The sequence below is a fragment of the Canis lupus genome, chromosome X (assembly GCF_048164855.1).
Source record: "Canis lupus baileyi chromosome X, mCanLup2.hap1, whole genome shotgun sequence".
In the NCBI taxonomy this organism is placed as follows: domain Eukaryota; kingdom Metazoa; phylum Chordata; class Mammalia; order Carnivora; family Canidae; genus Canis; species Canis lupus.
Window position 1 is genome coordinate 39869155 of NC_132876.1, and position 21454 is coordinate 39890608.

General features: G+C 47.2%; 1 protein-coding gene across 17 annotated transcripts in view; it reads right to left on the minus strand.

The window, feature by feature from the left end:
• PAK3 (p21 (RAC1) activated kinase 3) overlaps positions 1-21454 on the minus strand; it is a 267243-nt gene that overhangs the window by 115361 nt on the left and 130428 nt on the right. For 2 of the 17 annotated variants that reach the window (XM_072816523.1, XM_072816510.1), the window contains exons 1-4: positions 15616-15845; positions 14650-14715; positions 14418-14527; positions 9129-9276 (exon numbers count right to left, since the gene is read on the minus strand). The exons of 3 other annotated variants lie outside the window; for them this stretch is intronic. The gene's annotated coding sequence lies outside the window, so the exon portion shown is untranslated. Of the gene's footprint in view, positions 1-9128; positions 9277-14417; positions 14528-14649; positions 14716-15615; positions 15847-20555; positions 20691-21454 lie in introns of those variants that run through there. 12 more of the 17 variants (XM_072816525.1, XM_072816524.1, XM_072816517.1 and 9 more) reach the window with 10 other exon arrangements.

Genomic DNA, 21454 nt, shown 5'->3' on the forward strand with positions numbered 1-21454 from the left:
GAAATACATTTCTATCCCCAAAGGCCTAGAAGAATGTGGGAGGCCAAATTCTTTTTTATATAAGTCTTTGGGGGGAGGTTTCCAGATTTGCTGGAGGTATAATTGACAAATAAAAATTGTATATGTTTAAAGTGTACCATGTGATAGTTTGACATATGTCTACACTGTGAAGTGGTTACCACAGTTCAAATTAATTGATACATCCATCACCTTACATAGTTACCTTTTTTTGGTGCCATGAGAACATGCAAGATCTACTCTCTCAGCAAATTTCAAGTACACAATTTGGTATGATTAACTATAGTCGCTATGCTGTGTATTAAGTCCCTGGTTTAACCTTTAGTTTCTGTTTGGGATTCCAAATAAAACTGTGTCTCAGTTTCTTTTTTGTTTGGGTTTTATTTGTCTTGGAGGGGTCTTTTTTTCTTAGAAGATTTTATTTATTTGAGAGAGAGAATGAGAGCACAAGCAGGGAGAGTGTCAGAGGGAGAGGGAGAAGTAGACTCCCTAGACTGAGCAGAGATCCTAGAAGTAGACTGAGCAGGGATCCTGGTGCGGGGCTCAATCCCAGGACCCTGAGATCATGAAACGAAACGAAAGTAGATGTTAACCAATGGAGCCACCCAGGCGCCCTAGAGGTCTTTGCAAATAAGAGTAAATGACTAGCTTAGAATGGTGGGAGGAAAAACTAATGAATAAGATGGTATGCTGAAAACAAATATGATTATGTTGGAAGCCCCTCGTACTAGCAGCCATTAAAGCACCAATAATAACCGTATTCCTGTAAGAATAAAAACAAACTGTTCTAATGTTTTTGGCCAATATGACAGCATTTATGATTTTAGAAAAATGTCTTTCAACTTTTATATGAACTCTACTAACAAATCTAAAAATTCTACAAAGACCAATAAGTATTGGCAAATGAACCTCAATGGGTGACTTTTGTAAAAGTCAATATACAAAGAAAAGAGAACACACAAAGTGACAGGTCTATCACAGCAAAATTAGGAATATCTGGTGGAAAGCAAAACAAATATCTAAGCATCTTGACTTTGAGAGGCAGAAACCACATAGCAAGCCATAAAAAGCAAGAGGACACATCAATTCACAGGTGGTGGAAAAAATGTCTTCCTAGCTATCTAGCCCTCTCAATAGAGACACCAAGATTAAAGACAATACATACAAATGTAGCAGCTGTTCTAACATATTGATTTGGCATCATGAAATGGTTCAAGAGAGCTGGGCATGTGTGCTGTAGATATGAATTTGAAGATCTAGAAGAGTACAGAATAAGAGAGAAGAAAAGACTGTTGGGGAACACCACCATTTAGGGGCTAGAAAGGGGAAAGGAACCAGAGATCCCTGAGGAATGTGGTTAAAGAAGTGGAGGAACTCACTAGAAGATTTCATGGAAGCCAAGAGAAGAATACTTCACTTCCGAGTATGGCTATGAGGCCAAAAAAAAAAAAAAAAAAAAGGCTACACAGAGGACAAAAATACTCCACTTTATGTCCTCCCATCTTTTCCCTAGAGTTTACTAAGGTTGATGTCATGTCATCTTCACATCAAGAAAAATGGCCAAGTGGCACCAGAGGTCTGTGGACGTATTTCAGAATGTTTTAAGAAATCCCACACTGTGGACATCTGGTGTTACTTGAGCAGCATGAACAAAACCACACAGCATGCCTGGAGAAAGATTTTCCTTATGGTGGTGAACAGCAGCACCATGGCCATATATTATTCAGTCTTATTGCAAAGCATACTCTTATGAGATCACGTTTGTTGCACTCTTGCAATGTGTCAGACGTAGCACAGGAGACAAAGAAAAAATACAATATGGTTGGGCTAGCAGATAAACCGTAGCTAGCGTTCAACTTTCTTTTTCCACAAGAAGGATTATGCTCAGTTCAAACAGCTCTTATTTGTTCGATGTAGTCTCCAAAGGCTTTGCCAACCAAAGATGCAAATGTTCAGGGTGGACAGGTCCCATCTCAGCCTATTTCTGCTGCAAATCAGCTTCATGATCTTGGATACATCTGTCCCTTAGCCCCTCTGAACCTATTTCCTCATGTACGAAATGTGACTACCTAGCCAAGAAAAAATAAAATAAAATGTTATACCTAGAGGAGATGCTTACAATTACTACCCTAGATTTCACGAGCCATAAACAAAATTGTCAGCATCCATTGAGATCTTATGTCCCAGCCGCTCTGCTGAAAGCTACACCTGCACAAGTGTGTGCCACATGCGTAACCACATTAGCTATTATTATTTCTGTTTTACAGACGAAATGGACATCCAGAGACATCAGGCTGCCTGCTAAGGTTGTAGAGTGGAAGATATGACCACAACTCCATGTCTGTGGGGCTCCAAAGCCCATACTCTGATGTATGCTTCCACAACCACACAACAGTTTCATTGGACATGACGTGTTCTCAGTTACTCACAGCCTTTGCATGGACATGAACATTCTGAGGGATTCACAGTGAACTGTGTCTCCACTGTGGTGCTTGGGACCAAAGCCTGGAAATAGGCAGAACATCTATCCACAAAGCAGACATTTCAGTGTTAGAATCAAGGCCAGAGGAGTGTCTGTAGTTAGACACCAGACTTCTGACTCCACCAGGATCAGGAGCCTCTCCTGTTCCCTTCTTTGAAGTTTCTATACCAGCAAATGGAAGGTGACATCATGGAGGACTTCATCATTTCAAGGGAAAAGTTGTAGGACAAGAGGGGACATGGACACGAACCAGAAACATTGTGGCAATGCCCAGGTAAGCATGTCCCAGAAGGACCTGGGAATGGAGGCAACTCTCCATAGGATAATTCTGTTTTTTCCTTCATCTTCTTAAGTGGGGATGAGCACTACCTCCTAGCTTATGTTTAAGCAGAAATGTAAGGAAAGCAGGCAACAAGTCCTGTGAAACATAGCTCCTTGGTTGCAAAGAACCATCTCCTTTCTCTGCTGTCTCAGGGTCCCGTTCCTTTGAAGGCACCTACCTCATAGAGCTGTGGTAAGGATAAGATCTATCATCTGTTGAGCACTTACTGTGGACTGGACTGTGTGCTACCTGCTTAGATAATCTCATTCCACCCACATAACAACTCGGTGAGGTAGGAAGCTATTAGTGTCCTCCCATTTCAGAGATGAGGAAACTGATCCTTTTTTTAAGATTTTATTTTATTTATTCAAGAGAAAGAGAATGAGAGAGAGAGTGAGAGAGCGAGAGAGAGAGAGAGGCAGAGATACAGGCAGAGGGAGAAGCAAGCTCCACACAGGGAGCCCGACGTGGGACTCGATCTCAGGTCTCCAGGATCACGCCCTGGGCTGAAGGCGGCGCTAAACCGCTGCATCACCCGGGCTGCCTGAGGAAACTGATCCTTAAGAGGGATGAGTGGGATCCCTGGGTGGCACAGTGGTGGGATCCCTGGGTGGCGCAGCGGTTTAGCGCCTGCCTTTGGCTCAGGGCCCGATCCTGGAGACCCGGGATCGAATCCCACATCGGGCTCCCGGTGCATGGAGCCTGCTTCTCCTTCTGCCTGCGTCTCTGCCTCTGTCTCTCTCTGTGTGTGTGTGACTATCATAAATAAATAAAAATTAAAAAAAAAGAAAAAAAAGAGGGATGAGTAATTGACTCAAACACGATTCCGCAGCAAGGAAGTGGCCAAACTGCCATTCAAATGCTCATCTACGGACTCCAAAGCTGGTGTTCCTAATTCCTCTATCATAATGGATGAATGGGTTATTAACTGTTTTGAAAAGCAGAAAATACCATATAAATGCACGGGGGTGGGTCTATGCACTTAGCACTTCACAAGGATTTCAAGTGAATTTAGGCAGGTGCATTTTTTTTCCTTCCTAAAATTCACCCAGTCCTCTAAAATTATATAATTTGCTTTGGGTGACTCTCAGCATATCCACAGAAACGACCAAATGTAAACTTGCCAGGCTATTTCTCTAAAGCCATCCCTTGGAGGAGGTGGTGGCTAAATTTTCACTCAGTACAAAATTTCCATTAAGGTCTACAGCTCACTTTCATTCCTCTTCCTTAGGTACAGAGACAAAGGGCTCCTGGAAAGATGGCACATCTCTGGGCTGCGCAAGAGGTCTACGAGGAGGTTTGCCTTGGGAAATGACTCCCCCCACATCCTGGCTGCTGTTCCCAACTACTCATGGACCCTCAAGTTCTCGGGAACCTAAAGAGGACTATAAAGATTCCCCCAATCCCAAGCTTCAAGACTGTTGCCTTGTGCTACTGTTGCATGGTGACGTCCTTTTCCCCACTAGAATAAAAGTACCTCAAGGGCAGGATATGTTTCATACCTCCATTTGAATCTCCTTCTGGGTCTAGCACTCGATAGGGCCCACAGAAGATCCTCAACCTAGGCTGGTAAGGCCATTGGAATTCTGGGATTGAGGAAGACAGGCACTGGATCTGTCCTGACACATTGCGGTCCACCTACCTCTTTCAGTTTTCTTACTGGAGTTTCATAAGTAGATGCTCTGGGCCTGGCATCATGGTAGACACTGGGAATCCAAGATAAGTTACACGATATGGTCTCTGCTTTCAAAGAAGGCCTCAATCTAATCACAGGTGTAGAGGGTACTACGTGGTATTTCAGGCTTTTCCCCATGGTGCCAGAATCCATATCAAATGGCCGTGTGGACATATTTTGCACCCGTCTTTACTCCATAGAGACTCCAGCAGGGGAATCTATGGACTAAGGAGGCTTCTGCAAGGTGCTCTCATGTTTCTAATTCTCTCATAGGGAATTGGGGTGGCGCCTGACCCTGACACCAGGTTCTTGATCTACTAGTTCGCTCCTGGGATTTGTGCTTCTTTTTACCCTCTTGCAGGGAAGTCTGCAGTCTGTTTGGAGTGCAAGGAAGTTTTTTCAGTTTGCCTTCATCCGCGCCTACTGAGAAATTTCCTCTGTTAACTTGCTAGTAACAGCTGTTGAAATTCCAGTGGGGTCTATATATGCGCATGCATGCTCACAAGAGAAACTTACTTTATCATCCAGCTAACTCATGAACCTTTCTTTTCTCTTTCTTGAATACCATGGAGTAACACATTCCAGTGTAAACAGGGAAAAAGTAGACCTGGCTAGACTAGAGGTGGCTATGGGAAGCAATGTGGAATTCCAGATCAGAAACAGAAAATAAGAGACACATACTTCTGCCCAGGAGACCACTGGGAGTGCCTAAAGAAACACACACATTTCTTACCTTCCCCTCCCCTTGGGAGGGAAAGATGAGGACAGGTTATGTCATCATCTTCCAGAAAATAAACCATCTAAGCCCCAACCTCCTTTGGATAGGCTGGCTAAGATTCTACTAGAGATGACTTCTGTAAAAGAGAATTATGGCAAAAGGATATAATATTTGATCTGTGGGGAAAAATTAAAAAAAAATTGATCTGTGGGTTTGAGCTTTTTCTTTTTAATCCTAGACATAAATTCCACTCCTTTTTGCTCTGGAAAGATCTAGTCCCACTGGTGCCCTGGCTGAGACCAACAGTCTTCCTTTGGCCACAGGTTGCTGTTAACCTTCTAGCAGGTATGAGAAGAGCATTAGTGACAAGTAGGGGAAAAAAGTGACAACTTTTTTGTGATTATGAGCTACCACCTGCAGTGGGTGTGAGATGGTGTGTGTGTGTGTCAGTGAAAAAATGAGTGGATACGGCAGTATTAGCGTGGGGCCACATGCAAGAGTTTGGGGATGTGTGAGTGTGTGTGCATGTTTGGGGCCACTATAAACACGTGTGAATCACAGATGTGGGTTAGTGGGATCATCTCAGCAAGGGAGCATAGGTCAGTGTCAATGCGTCCGTGTGTGAGTCCAACTAAGAGTTCATGGCCATTCAGGCAAGTATGTTGAGCTAGAGTCAATGTATTTATGCCTTGGTGACTGTGTGGGCACATGAGCCAGTGTGAACAAGTATATCAACCTAAGCGGGGGGGGGGGTACTGCAGGGTGGATGAGAGTCTGAGTGTAAGTCTACATGGCCATCTACGGCATCAGTAGCAGGTTGTGTCTAAGTGCATGAGTGCATTTATGGGAATTGAGGGTGACAGTGTTCAATTGTGTGGGTCAGGGTGGTGTGTGCCAACATAACTGCCACTCAGGGACCCTGCAGATCACCACATGTGTACTGGTGCAAATGCATGTAGCTGTGTGAGGGTATGTCAGTATGAGAGTACAAGAGTGAGAATAGGCAGGAATGTAAGCATGCTAGCACCAGTGTGAACACGTGTACTATAGAAATGATAGTTGGACAGTGTGAAGATATACATGTGAATGTGCATGATTGTGACCGTGCACCCCTGGGAATGTGTGGGAGTGTAGGATTTTGAGCATGTGTCTGCAAATGTGAGAATATGGAAAACTGTGCAAATGTATAAACATCAGTATATGGGCATGGGCATGCCCTAAGTGTGACTGTGTGATGTGAATTAGCATGAGAACTGAATGGGCATATGGACATGTCAGGGTGTGTCGGGATGACTGCATCAGTATGACTCTGAGTACGAACATAGGGTGCTGGGTGTTAGTGAAAGTGTCTAAGTTTATGAAAAGGAGAGTGTGAGACTGTATATCAGGATGCATGCCTGTGAGCTGGAGGAGTGCGATCAGATCTCAGCATGAAGGTGAGCAAATAAACGGGAATGGGTGTCATGATGAGCGTGTTTCCATGTATAAGGGTGACTATGTGTGAGTGTGACAGAGGCAGGGGGGTTACGTCAGTGCTGAGCATGTAATATTGAGGTTAAGATTGTAAGAGGGTCTAAAAAGTGGAAATGAGGGGCAGCCCGGGTAGCTCAGTGGTTTAGCACCACCTTCAGTCCAGGGCCTGATCCTGGAGACCTGGGATCGAGTCCCATGTCAGGCTCCCTACATGGAGCCTGCTTCTCCCTCTGCCTGTGTCTCTGCCTCTCTCTCTCTCTCTCTGTCTCTCATGAATAAATAAATAAAATCTTAAAAAAAAAAAGTGGAAATGGGTGAGACTGTGTTCATGGTGGGAGCGTGTATGCGCATGCATGTGTCCCTTCAATGAGTGATGATCTGTGTGTTTTACTGCAAGGAGGAAACCATCCATGACAGCGCAAATGTGTTACAGCATATAACACTGAGGGTGTGTATGGCTATATGAGAAATAGGCAAGGGCAAGTCAGCATGGGTCTGCGTATAAACTACTTGCGATCATGCAGGAATTTGCAGGTTAAATGTGATTCTATCATTTCTGTGGATGTGAGAAGGTGTGACCAAGAGTGTGTGAGAACATAAGAAAGTATAAAGGTGTGAGTGGGTGGGAATGTGAGGCTGCAGTGTAGGGCGAGTGCAAGCATGTGTCAGTATGAAATGTGAATATAGAAATGTAAGTGGCAGTGTGTGGCAGTATGAGTGTATGCCGGCATGCAGTGTGTTTGTAAATATGTGTGTGAGGGTGAAGGGGTGGGCGTGATGGTCACCACAAATGTGTCCGGTGGGAAAAGTGTGAGCCAAGGAGGCCTAAGGATTGTATGAATGTCCAAGAGTACAGAAGCATGCTTGAGAAAGTATATGTGCGTGTGTGCAACCAGGGAAGAGTACTGATGTCATCTAGGATGCTGAGAAACTCTCCAGGAAGCGTCTTTCCCCTCAAAGCCACCGCATGTGTCCAGTTACAGGCACATTACTCAGCCCCTCCCAACTTCTGTCTCTTTGTGGGCAAAGACAATGATTCTAGTACCTACCTTGAGCTAGTCTCACTTATAATCAGAAACAAAAACAGGAACTACTGTGGGATCAAACGGTCTCCTGCAAGTAAAATGCCTAGCCCAGTGCTGGCAACAGTAGACAATAGATACGGGTTATTATTGGAGCTGTCACAGAACACCCGGAAGAGATCCCGGGGCTCCCTTCTGACTTGAGCGAGTTCTAGTTACCTTCTGTCGCTCCAGGTCTATAGAGGATCCCCTACCACAGCATCTCTAGAAAGCTGAATACATTAGTATCAGCAGGGTTGTAATTTCATACCCTCAATATCATGGCTGAAACTCTGGAGCTTCCCCTTCATGAGGAGGCACCCTAGAAACACCTGCCACTGAGCTACACTTTTCCTTTGTCCTGGGGCCTGGGGCAGACTTTGTGAAAGGGAACTGCACTGTGTACTCCTTATTTTCTCTTTGTTATTCTTGTTGTTAGAAGTGTAGACCAAGAGAAAGAGGGACATTAAGATACAAACAGGTAGCTGGACAGTGACATATGGCAACAGAAGGCTGGAGGGAGCAGCTGACAGCAGAAGCCCTAAAGGCTGCCCGACAGGGAAAGAGGTACATGATCAGAGGCGGGCCACGGAACCTGAAAGAAGTGGAGAGGAAGAGAAGAGCTCAAATTGAAAATCTGCCGGGCAACTGTAGGGCACTCGTGAGAGAGACCAGAGACCTGTAAAATTGAGTCCCTATCCCTAGTTTCTGGTCTAGTTTACCTGCCAAGATGAACACTCCAGAAACCACGCAAGAATTACAGCAGGCAGCAGAGAAGCAAGGGCTACGCAATACTCTACGCACTCAAGTGTTGTTGGAAAGCTGGGGGAGAAGTGGTCCTTGCTTGGATGGGAAGGCAGAGGGAAGGTTCTGGAAGGTTTAAGCCCACCAGGCCCGGAAGCTGGGACAGATGGGGTGGGGGTATGTCTTGAATAGGAAGGTGAAATGAAAGTTGTGGAGCAGGAGAAATTTCAGGAACTGACTGGTCAGACAGTGGCACGTGGCTGAAATGCCACTGTGACATCTGGAAAGCAGGAAGAAAGAGAATAGGCAGCTTGATGGGAAGCGCGTTGGTGGTTACACGGAAGCTCTTAGGTGGTGCTTGAAGTTTGTAAAGGACTTGGCCCTATCCATTCTGTTGTTTCTCTTACTCCACAATGTAAGTCACAGCTATCATTCCCATATCAGCAATGGCAGGGAGGGACCAAGAAACCAAGGGTAACTATACAGCCACAGGCCCCCAGAAAGAAAGGGCTATATCCCAAGACCCAGCTAGGGAGGCCTAAGCAGGGTCTGTAACATTGGGAGCTCTTATGAAAAGGTGGCCTTTACCTGGATTTGGAGATGTCTGACTCCCTGCCCTGGAATCCATTACTCACCTCTTACTGCCACCACTGTAGGACCTCAGCACAGATGGGTGCTGCCCATGAGAAGGGGCTGGGCTGCCTTCAGCTCCGACGGACTCGGTGCTGGGCACACCTGCTGCCACAAGATGCAAGGACTCAGATGCTCTTTCTTGGGGACAACCTGCCAAGACAAGCATTGTGGGGGGTGCAGGAACCCCTTGCCCCTCCTGCTACTACTCCCTTAGCCACCCCCCCAAAACCTCACATACACCCTACAGTGGATTTCAGAAAACCCCTTGAGAAGGTAGAGCATCAGAGAGGAGAGAAGCATACAAAGGGCCTTGGGAGGTCAGAGCCCATTTGGGTGCTGGACTGGGGGCTTCAGGTTGAGAGCTGTTGTCATTTCACCACTCACTCTGGCTCTGCTTGCTTGTTGGCAGAGAAGACCTGCCCTAGCCACCCCAGACAAGTGTCAGGAGGACGGGATCAAATAGGACAGATGGGAAATAGCCACATATTCTTAGGAGGTGGTATAGTCCCACGTACAACAGAAAACTGAGAGATCATGGCAAACGCACTTTGGCTCTGAGGACATCTGAGCTTCCCCAAACCCTGGCAATGCTGTTTCACTTCCAAGCTGCCACCTCTACCTCCTCCCCTTCTCAGCAACCCCTTCACTGGGTGGCTGTGGGAAGCACTTGGAGAGTCCCTAATTGGCTATCATCTCATAGCTGTTGAAGGTTGCAGTCTCTGATCCTAACTGGGACCTCCTTCTGCCTCCCCACAATGTCCACTATGGGGAGGTCTGCCACAGTCTTTCTCAGACTTCTTAGGGTGAATATCTACTGGTGTTTTTCTGGGTGATAGTTTGCCCTATTTCCCTACAGAGGTTTCCATGTTCAACTGTGGAGGCAAGGTCTTTAACCCTTCTCTTTTCTGCCTTCACCCACAATCACTCAAGCCTCTCGAAGGAAGCCCACTCTTCCATCCTTCCTACCCTGCCCCCAGCTTCCCTCCATGGTGTCTGTTCTCAAAGAAAAGCAGCACATATATGTTCAATTCCAACAAAGCTGGACCCAGGCTAGTACACGCTCTAATGGCCGATAATGGAATGCAGAAGGTCCTAATCCAAAGACACAGATGGCAGGATATCTAAAGGCGGAGACAGTAAAAAACTGAAGCCTCAGGGAGGCAAGAAAAGCCCCAGGATTCTCACTTTCCCCTTGGTGAACAAGAAGACCAACCCATATCCCAGGTATGCCACTTGCTCTTGGCGAGACTCCAGAACACGGCCACCCATCTGTCCCCCAGGGGCCCTGGCATTCCCTGAGTGCCTCCCACTCGCATCCTCCAAGCAGCCTTTCCAACTGCCACCCACTGAGCCACTAAGTGGTGTGCCAACCAGGTCCTTGGCTGCATGAGCTCATCCTGCAAGGGGGTGGGGTGAGGGTAGGTGAGTAACAGCCACCAAAGCTCCAGAGAGGGGCAGGACTGGAAGGGGGCTCAAGAATGATGGCCACTAAAAGTCTCCTGAGCCTGGGGATGGCAGAAAGCTCCCATGGAGGTGGGGAACAGTGCTAGAACGCAAGATTGGGGGGGGGGCAGTGGATGCACCAGCCTGGACCAACCAAGCACTTCCAGGTTCCTGTACAAGATTGAGCTTTCCTTCCACCTGTCTCCACCTTGCTTCAGCCTCCCATTAACTGCATGGCAGCCTGCTTCCAATCCACCAGTTACACAGCCCTAGCCAGTGGGGGGAGACTGGCAGGACACAGTGCTCCACCTGGTGGTCTCACTCCTCCCACCCGTTGGGGATGTGTTTTGTTGGGAGTGTGGAGATGTGGCCCTGTGTTTGAGTACGTGCAGGGTGGAATCTGTGCTGCTTCCTGCATCCCACAGTAGCTGTGTGCCCTGCGTGCCTGTGCCCGGTCGTGTGTACGCCATGTCATACTTATCGCTATTTTGTGTGTGTCAAGTCTGTATCATGTTGGGTGTGTGTGTGCAGTCATGTTTTTGTTATCAGGTGCACATATACGGGGTCTGTTATGTACTGTGGATGTGCTGTGGTTCTGAGTATACATGTAAGTGTGTGCCATGTTTCTAATCCATATTCTGTAACACATGTCTCTGCCATATTATGTGTCTGTATCATGTTGTATGTTTATCACACCTTGTGTCTGCACCTGTAGCTTAGCCTCCTACTGGGGCTGGGGTAGGGATCAGTGCACCCATTGTGTGCCTACCAGCACCCCAGCTTTGCTGCATTCCAGCTTCCTGTCAGCATCTCTGACTGGAGACTAGGGTTGCCACTTTTGGGGGAGGGGGCAGGAAGCTATGGCCAACCACTCTCTCTACCGCAGGCCCTCCCACAGCTGGTGCCTGGCCCAGCACTAAAGATTGCAGGGAAAGGAATTCTGGAACCTTTGTGAAGCCCAAAGGAGGAAACTAAGTGCTAGGGAGATGGCACCCTTGCTAAACCCCCGGCCTCATCCATATATGAGAAGGGCCTGCAGGGAGCTGCAGCTGCCTCAGTTTCTCCTTCAGGACATCTGGAAGAACTGGTGCCCTTCTCCGCAGGGGCAGGGAGTTAACAACTGCCCAAGGGATTAGCGCTGGCAAAGGGAGCCGGGCCAGGGGACACATGGGAAGCTCTGCCAAAGGTGTTCCCGCAGAGGCCACTAGAGGGGGCGATTGTGCAGGCAGTTAGGGATAGTGTCTCATAGATGCAGAATTCCAGAAAGTCCACCTGGCTCACAGAGGAGGGAGAAAGAAGAGGATACACATCCTAAACAGGCCTTCCTTCACCCTCATCTGGGCCCTTCGGTTTTGAGGCTGAATCGGGGAGTTGGCACCACTAGTACCTATCTGCACCCCCAACCCCCCCCCCCCCATAAGATCTATATAAAATCCCCACAGAGCTTCTCAGAGGCTGGTTATAGGTTCCCTAGCAGATTCTCCACCTGGGCTTCCCTTCTCCCTCCTGTTTCCCATTGACATGAAATCAAAATAAAACCACGCTGCTCAAGGAGATGGAATGTGTGTCGTGGTTGGAGGTTCATTTTGTATGGATTTCCCCCAGATTGGAGGGTGAGATTTAAAAGGGTAAATGGATTTTTTTGGGGGGGATGTCCTATGGTGGGCCTGCCTTCATGACCAAGAACAAACAGACCCACTTTCTAAAATGTCATGACCATCTCAGAAACCACTTCATCCAATCGCATCATTCAAAAGCCAAGGAAAGTAAGGCTCAAAGAGGGGCAGAAGCAGACCAGACCACCAGCCTCCTGACTCCCAGGGTTTTTGTTCTACCTCAGCTCCCTGTCCTCTAGTCTCTAAAAAAAAAACAAAAAACAAAAAACCCCCCAAAACAAAAAACCTTCTTTCTCCAAATACAGCACCCTCCCAGCGTGGCAAAAAAACCTTGCCTCCCTCTCCACTGTGTGAGCTCCAAGACAGTCAGTCAGGCTCTGTCTCAATGATCAGCGCCCCAGGCTTTTCTGTGGCCACACCTTGGGAATGATCTTCATTCCCCACCAGTAAATTGTTCATCTCTTTCGGGCCTTCAAGGTCTACCTCCCCCATTTTGGCTTCCCACCTGCAGCCGCAGCTGGAGTTATGCCATTTTGCCCCTTGTCACGTCCCTCGGGTACAACACAGATTGCCCCAACCTGCAGATAATTGACTGAATGTGCAAATCAGACATGGATCCATTGTCCTGATTAACATTTCCAATTAAACTCTGGGTTAGGCTGTGGGTATTAGTGACTGGAGTAATCACTACTTGAGATGTAAATGCAAATGCCTTCCAAAGTCCTGGGGCCCAGGAGGAATGGAAACAGACTACCAGGCCTGGGGGGAGGGGAGGAGGTGTTCTTTGGTCCTCTAGTACCTCAAAATCAGATTTGAAACGTATGGCTGTTAGTTCATACGAAGGCTCCAGCTTCACACCAGAGGAGGACTCTGGCCCTGATTGCACACCCTTTCCTGCCCCCTGCTGGAGAAATCACATCGTGCAGAGTTGGCAGGCGAGTCCACCCCAGGCCCTGCAGGGGGAACCGCCTAGCCTCTGGCAGTTGGGGAGGTTGGGGCACAACAGGGTACCCCCAGAAGCCTCAACAGCTACACTTACCTTCTAGGGCAGTGGTTTTCACCATCCCTCGCCTGCACGGGGTCCCATGGGCCCCTGGGAAGGAGGGCATTTTTGGAACACAGGCAGATACTCCTACGGCTGCAACAGGGACCACAGACCTGGCCTTGGCCCTCCCCATGTAAAAATAGTCAATCTACCTGTCTTGGGCAGATTCAAAGCTCCCCAAATCTCCTTTGGGGTCAGGCCCAACCCCCGCCCCAACCCTGCCATTCCTTCTCCTTACCCAGCAGGAAAGAGCCATTGTGAAGTCCACTGCTCACTGAGTTTCTTCCCCTTCCTATGACCAAAGCTACTAGTTCCCGAAGGTGGGTTATGCGGATGGGAATGCTATCGATTCCCTACATATCAAGAAAATCATCCCCCTAAGTCTGGGATGAACGACATGTGCCTCGACCACCAAAATTTCACCATCTCACCTGGGGAAATCGGGGCCTTTGGGTTCCCGGTAAGACCACAGCTCTCTTCTTGTTCTCTATGGCTTTGTTCCTACCTGCTCCATCTGATCTTACCTCTTTCTAGATTTCTAGTTCTGACTTCTTTTTGCCTTGGCCACCCTCTTTGACCTCACAGTAGCTTAGTCTCTGACCTCAGAATAACAAAGTCTCTGACAGGGGCAGCACTTCCCCATCCCACCCCATCCCTCCAATTATTCTTCATTTTTCTCACTTGTCACATCTACTATCCTCTCCCCAAAGACCTCAGCATGCCTGTTTGCTTTGTATGCCAATTCTGCCTCCAACCAGAAAATCTGCAACCTGTGGTAATAGTCAGCTAGTTGGCACACCTTTGGGGTGTTGTGACCCGTTGCCTGCAAGTGTATCACAAGTGAACCTCCCTACAAGGCCCGCTTATCTGCCTGGAGGTTGGGGGGGGTCCACTCCTTGACATCTCAAGGTCCTTCTGGCCTCGAGATCTTCAGCTGTTGGCTTTTACCCAGCAAATGTGCCAGTCTCTTTCCATTTTGCCCCATTCATGGAGAAGGGAGGTATGACATTTATATCTAGAAAACAGAGGCTTCCATGGCTCTCCCTCTAAGCCCCAGGCTATTAATCATCCATTACCAGATTGGGCCCCTCCACCCAGAGGTGCCCCTGGGGTAGGGGCCTCAAGTATGAAATCACAGACCTGCCCAATTATAATTTTGCAAATGGCCCAGTGAAAACTGCACTGACCTTTACACCTCAGTCATCCCAGAACAGGGCCACAGTGTTGTCACCGACAGGAATGGACCTCCTTCTGTTCCAACACCTCAGACAGCCATACAGCTGGCCTGGATTTGAGTCTGTAAAACCATGGGGGGAGCAAGACTAGCATGGCTAAAGGCTTCTCTGATGAAAGCCATTAAAAAAAAACCAAAAACACTGCAACCACCCCCTTCATGCTTCCCAAAGCCAAGCCACTCACCCTTCTCTCCTTTGCTTCTACAGACCACAGCCTAGAACCCTCAAGTCCAGAGTCTGCCACTGGATTCTGGAAGGTGGGACCAAAAAAATCAAAAGGGGTCTCTTGCTCCCTCCCTGGGCACCGCCCTCCCACCCCGTCCCTCAAACACCACCTAGGGAAGGAAAACCTACAAGAGTAAAAATCTAAAATGTTCAATCTGCCCCAAAGTGTGGCAGTCATCTTGCCAGAGCCAGTTCACAAACTGAGGGCAAGGCCCACTGTAAGCTGAGGACAGGGTTGGGGGGCAGGGGACCTGATGACCCCTAATGACCCCTGCGCCTCCCCAGACAAAGACAAAGGCCAATGAGGGGTCCCAGGCTTTTTAGGGAGAGTACTGCATCATTCCAATCTTCACATGAAAAGAAATAAGTCGTCCTGTCATTACCCTCCCCCCACCACCACCAAAAAAGAGGAGGAGGGTAAAGAAAAAGAAAAGAAAGGGCGCCCAGAGAGGAAAATCGTCACTTTTTCTGTTTGTTATAGTTGGGCTCTTCCCTCTCCCCTGGACTTGGCCAGGCCGCGGCCACACCTCCTCCCCTTGGTGGTTTTTTTTTTGGGGGGGGGCGTCGCTACTGTGGCTGGGGGAGGGGGCGGAAAGATGGTGTAAGTCTAACCGGCTTATGTTGATTTGGGGGCGGATTTGGCCTCCAGCGGCCCAGGCCCCGGCCGGCGAGTCCAGGGCTTGCCCCAGCAACGGGGTCCGGGCCCTGCAGAGAGTGGCCCTGACACACCCACTCGTCCGCGGCCGCCAAGCGCGATCGGGCGAACTGCGCGCCGGGTCTCGGGGCCCCGGGACGCCACGGAGGCGACCCAAGGCTGAAGTGCCGCCGAGAGTGGGAGAGGGGCCCCCGGGAAGGCAGAAAAATTTGCCCGGCAGCGCCACACCCTCCCCCGAGCGAGCTGGGCGCCCTGAGTCGCGGGATTTACCTGCCACTGGTCCAGCCACCCTGTCCAGACCTTTCCTCTACCTCCGAGCGCTCGGGCTGGCGGGGCTGGCGGGGGGGGGCCGCAGCCGCAGCCGCAGCCCCGGGCCCGGCCCGCTCACCCCGCCTCTCCTCCCGGCCTCGCACACCTGCCCAGGGCCGGGAAAAGCTGCAGCCCCCCGCGCGAGCCCCCAGACGGTGCGCTGCCGACAGCTGCCCGCCCGCGGCAAAGCCCGGCTCGGCAACCGCTCCCTGGCTCTTGTCTGCTATGACGTCACCTGGGCTCTGCATCGCACGCGGGCCAATCAGAGGGTGAGCAGAAAACTAAAATCGCCCTGAGTGGGCTGCTGGGGACCAATCTTTTGTTTCCAGGCAGGAAGCGCCTGGGAGGGGAAAAAAAAACCTGAAGGGGAGGGAACAGAGAGAGGGAAAGGAAAAGGAGATGGAAACTTCTACACTGTCAGGGTTGTCTAGAAAGAGGTGGGGCCATCGAGAGACAGAGAGAGAGAGAGAGAGAGAGAGAGAGAGAGAGAGAAACAGGGACAGGCGCACCTGACAGTGGGGAGGGGTGGGGCGTTTTGTGCATCTTCCTTAAACGGCTCCCCTCAGGAAGATTGGAATTTCAGAATAATTTCCAGGGGAGGAAATCCGTCCAGCTACATGGGCACTCTTTACTGGGGAAAATGGTTTGGGTTTGGGAAACCACCTGTCAGGCCAACAGGTTACACTGATAAGAGTCTCTGGAATACAAAGTAGACTCCGGCAGATATGGCAGTGGCGTTCAGAGATGACAATTTAGACAGGAAAACTACCTTTCTGCTCATGAAACACACACTTCAAAACACGGAGAGTTAGACAAAATAATAATAGTAATAAAACTACGTCAAGTAGTTTATATAGATATATACATATATTTAATTTCATTAAAATGTGGCTCTCCCTAAAACCTTCGGTGTGGCCTCTCATCTTTAACAATAAGTACATGTTTTTACCCATGTGCAAACCTTAAAATGTAACTCCAAAAATCATCCCTTGCTAATCCAAAATCCATATCCACCTCCCACCACCAGGATTTGGCTACATTATATAAATTATGGTAAATTCCAGCAAGGAGACAATAAGCTCTCATCAAAAATGACCAAAAATTGCAAAATACTAATTACATTCAAATTATAATGATGTAAAATACACCCATAGAAATGATCAGAAGAGAACATAAAATTATCACAATTGGGTAAAAGTCTATGGGTAGCTTTCCCTCTCCCCTTGCAAATTTATTTTTATGAAGATATCCTGACATACTTAAATGGTCAAAATGAGTTATGACCCTCCACAGTACACTTTCCTCCACATTTCTCAACACCCCATAACATCTGGCCATCATTGCTTCATAATGCTAGCAAAACAAGTTTCAAGATGGAGGGTGAACTAATTAATATATTTGCCAAGGTCCTTCTAGGAAAAGTCACACAACAGACCTCTAGGTTCACAGAGAAGACATCTGGGGAAGTTGAGAGAATGGGATACCTCTTCGGACTTATTAATTTAGAATTATGCTCATGCTGGAAGTTGAAAAGAGAACAACCATGACCCTTCCAATCTAAGACAAGGCAGGAAACAGGGAGGCAAAGACTAAATAAACTATATACTCCAGATTTTTTAAAGGATCACTTTGCATTTTATCTTTATTTTCCTTAATTGAAAATATGTTTATGCATACATGACTATTACATGAACATGGTAAGAAGTCGCAGAGCTGGAATTTGTATCTGGATCTGAGTCTAAGGCCCATGCTTTTTAAAAATATGAGACACAGTATTATGGGTTTTGTTTAAATACACATTTGCTTTGGGGGGAAAAGGGGTATACTAGATTGGTAATTTTTAAAAATCAGGCATTTTTAAATAGCCTTTTTGTGTGTGTTTGGTGGTTGCCTTCCCAGTGCAAAAACACCCCTCACCCTCCTCCTCAAATCCCTAATAGGTTGAAATCACGATGGTTCTGCTTTCCATGATTTTACAGATATCTTTTTTTTTAATTTATTTATTCATGATAGTCACACGGAGAGAGAGAGAGAGGCAGAGACACAGGCAGAGGGAGAAGCAGGCTCCATGCACCGGGAGCCTGACGTGGGATTCGATCCCAGGTCTCCAGGATCGCGCCCTGGGCCAAAGGCAGGCGCCAAACTGCTGCGCCACCCAGGGATCCCTTACAGATATCTTTTTTTTTTGTTTGTTTTTTTTTTTTTTTTTAATTTTTATTTATTTATGATAGAGAGAGAGAGAGAGAGAGGCAGAGACACAGGCAGAGGGAGAAGCAGGCTCCATGCACCGGGAGCCCGATGTGGGATTCGATCCCGGGTCTCCAGGATCGCGCCCTGGGCCAAAGGCAGGCGCCAAACTGCTGCGGAGATATCTTTTTAATTAACTTTGGGGTTAAAGAAAGTAGCCCATCAAATTGATTTTTTATTTTTACATCATGGTTAAAGTAATTTAAAAATCACTGATCTAAATGAATGAACATTTACTTAATATTACATCTCTGATTTGTAAAGTGCACTTATTTGGGTTATTTTAAACAATAAGAATGTTTTTTTTTTAAGACATAAAACTGGATTTTTTTCTGGCTCATGATTTAACTTGTTCTTCTGCGCTATTGATTTAAATTGTAATTAAAAGGTATTTGATTTCACTCTAATCCTCACATATACCTCAGCAATAACTCAGAGCTATTTATGCAGTCACCACACATGGTTATTTAAGCATTTCGTGTGTGTATTTCTTCTCTCACTGGTGATTATGGAAAGTAGCACAGGGCCAAAATCCTATTAGGTGCCTGACAAATTAAAGCATAGAGGTGTCATAGAAAGAGGACTGGGGGACAGCCCAGGTGGCTCAGCAGTTTAGTGCTGCCTTCAGCCCAGGGCCTGATCCTGGAGACCCAGGATCAAGTCCCACATCAGGCTCCCTGCATGGAGCCTGCTTCTCTCTCTGCCTATGTCTCTGCCTCTGTGTGTGTGTGTGTGTGTGTGTGTGTGTGTGTGTGTGTCTATCATGAATAAATAAATAAAATCTTTAAAAAAAGAAAGAGGACTGGGCTTAGGAGCCAGGCCCAGCATAGAAGACTTCAGTCTTCCCATCAAAGGGCAATATCCTATATTCTTCTTTTTCTTTTTAAGATTGATTGACTAACTGATTTTAGCGAGAGAGAGAATTCACACGTGTACACAAGTAGAGTAAGGGGCAGAGGAAGAGAATCTTCAAGCAGACTCTCCGCTCAGCACAGAGCCCGACTGGGGGCTCAATCTCAGGACCCACGAGATCAGCCAAAACCCAGAGTTAGATGCTTAACCAAATGAGCCAGTAAGGTGCCCCAATTCTTCTTGACACCATAAAGCAGTCTTTGCTACCAATGTGATTTATTCTCCAAGAATATAGGACAATTGCATGGGAACTTTCAGGGAAGCTAAGAATGTCTTAAAGATTTCATCTGTGTAATGTTTCCTACTCAACTCCCACTTTCCCGTTTCCTTCTCCAACCTCACTGATTGGAGAAAGGACATAATCACCACACTAGTTGAATAACCACTTGGCATGTGTATCCTGCTTCTCGGGTTACAAACCACTTTTGGACCTCCTGGCTTGATCCTCACAACAAACACAACATTGTTCTGCCACAATTATGATCTTCATTTCGTTGATAATCAAATGGACAACCACAGGTTTAAAGTAGCCTGTCCAATGCCTCAGAGACATGGTCCTAGAAACTAGATCTCCTACTCTGTTTTGTATTCTTTCTACCACCCCACGTGGCAACTTAAGTTGTATTGCTCCTTTGGCTCTGACCAACCTGACCAGCCTCTAGAGTCACAGAAGAAGCAACAGGCTCTGGGATGGGGCTTATAGCAACAGAAGTAAACTATGACTATCTTCCAAGTCTTCCAGTCAAATCTCAGAGAAGAGGAGCATTGTTCATATACCATGATGGGAGTATAAAATCTTAAAAAAGATTTTAAGTGGCACAGACTTTTTGAAGGGCAAGCTGGCAATACTAGGAAATTTTAAATGCCTGTGCCACTTGACCAAGCAATTTCAGTTCAAGAAATTTGATGATGAATACACTCATTAAAACAGGACAAGATGGGTTCAAGTGTGTTCGTTGTTGAATCTTATGTAAGAAAGAAACACTCATCATATAAAGGCCAAACTAAATGTCCCTCGATAAGGGAACTGTTAAGCAAGATATGGTATATACGTTATCTTAGAATATTATACACCAGCTAAAAAGAATCAAGTGGATTCTTACATATTAAAATAGAAACACATCTTGACACAATCTTGACTGAAAAAGTGGCAGAACAGCATGTGTACTATTTTATTCTTGTTAAAAATGTGCATGCACTTGCACGCATGTGTTTGTGTGTGTGTTTAAGTTGGAATTATACACATCAAACTGCTAATACAGTAACTCTGGGAATTAGAAAGGTGTGAAGGAAGACAAGTGGGTATGTGTGTATGGTGGAGGTCATTAACTGTTTTCTGTATATACTTCTGCATTGTTTCTACATGTTTTATTGTATTTTTTTAAGATTTTATTTATTCATGAGAGACACAGAGAAGCAGAGACATAGGCAGAAGGAGAAGCAGGCTTCCTGAGGGGAGCCTGATGCAGGACTAGATCCCAAGACCCCGGGATCATTACCTGAGCCGAAAGCAGACGTTCAACCACTGAGCCACCCAGGCGTCCCTGTACATGTTTTAATAATAAATATACAGAACATGTAAAAAAAGTGAAAATATACCTTTCTTTGGATGGAGACAGAAAGAAAACCAAACAAGCAAACAGAATGAACAAACTGCTACCGTGAAAGGGATCTGAATGTGAGGCGAACGATTCAGATGTGGCAATAGAGCCTCTGCTGCAGCAGGCTGAGCCAAGCCATACCTGGGCAGGCACGCAAAGCAGCCTGGATATCAGGGCTCCCTTCCCACGCCTGCCTCAAGTCCTACAGCCAGAAATCGCTCCCAGTGGTGGACTCTTGAGTATTTGTGGCTGTCTTCAAGGCTTTTGCTAAAGCAGCTGCATTTAAAACAAAAACAAAAACGAAAAAGCTCCCCCTCCTGCTGTGCATACAAAAGAACTCAGCTGGGCAGCTCACGAAAAAGGCATTTGTTCCTTAGCTGAGAGCACCGAGAGCACCATGCCCACTCCTCCTTGGTTGGGCTCTGCTCACTGCACTTTGTGGCCAACATTGCAGGCAGACCCAAATGTGCCCCTTCCTTCCTGCCCCCCAGCTCCCACTCATTAGGGGCTCCAGCTTTTCCGTAGGAGGCAACATGGTAGGGAGCCTGCTAGGCAAAAAGTGAGGAGCCTCAGAATCGCCAAAAAGCTCATCCTAGTTCCCTTAAAAACTGGAGGCGAGAGAAGAGGGAAGACCATTGCTAGGAAATCACCATCTTGGGGCTTCAGAGTTCTGGCCTGGGAATGAGGAGACCCAGATTCCAGTCCAGCTTGTGGTCAGGAAGCCCTGAGCAAGACTCAAATTTCCCTGGGCTTTTGTTTTTTTCCTCTGTGAAACTTGACTTGCTATCCCTGGACTCTTGTACGAATGCAAATGGCTAATGGAACAACAGTGGATTTAACAGATTTCAGAGCTACACAGCTCCTTAATAGACTTGATGAGTCTCCATTTACATATGCTCCCTGTATTGTGGGACCTTGGGAATGGGGTGGGGGTGGGGGAGGACGCGTCTCTCTTCACCTTCCTTCACTATAATTAGCACTCGTTAGGAACCTGCCCTGTAGAACCTACAAGCTTTCAGGAGCTCGCAGCCTCTGCCCTC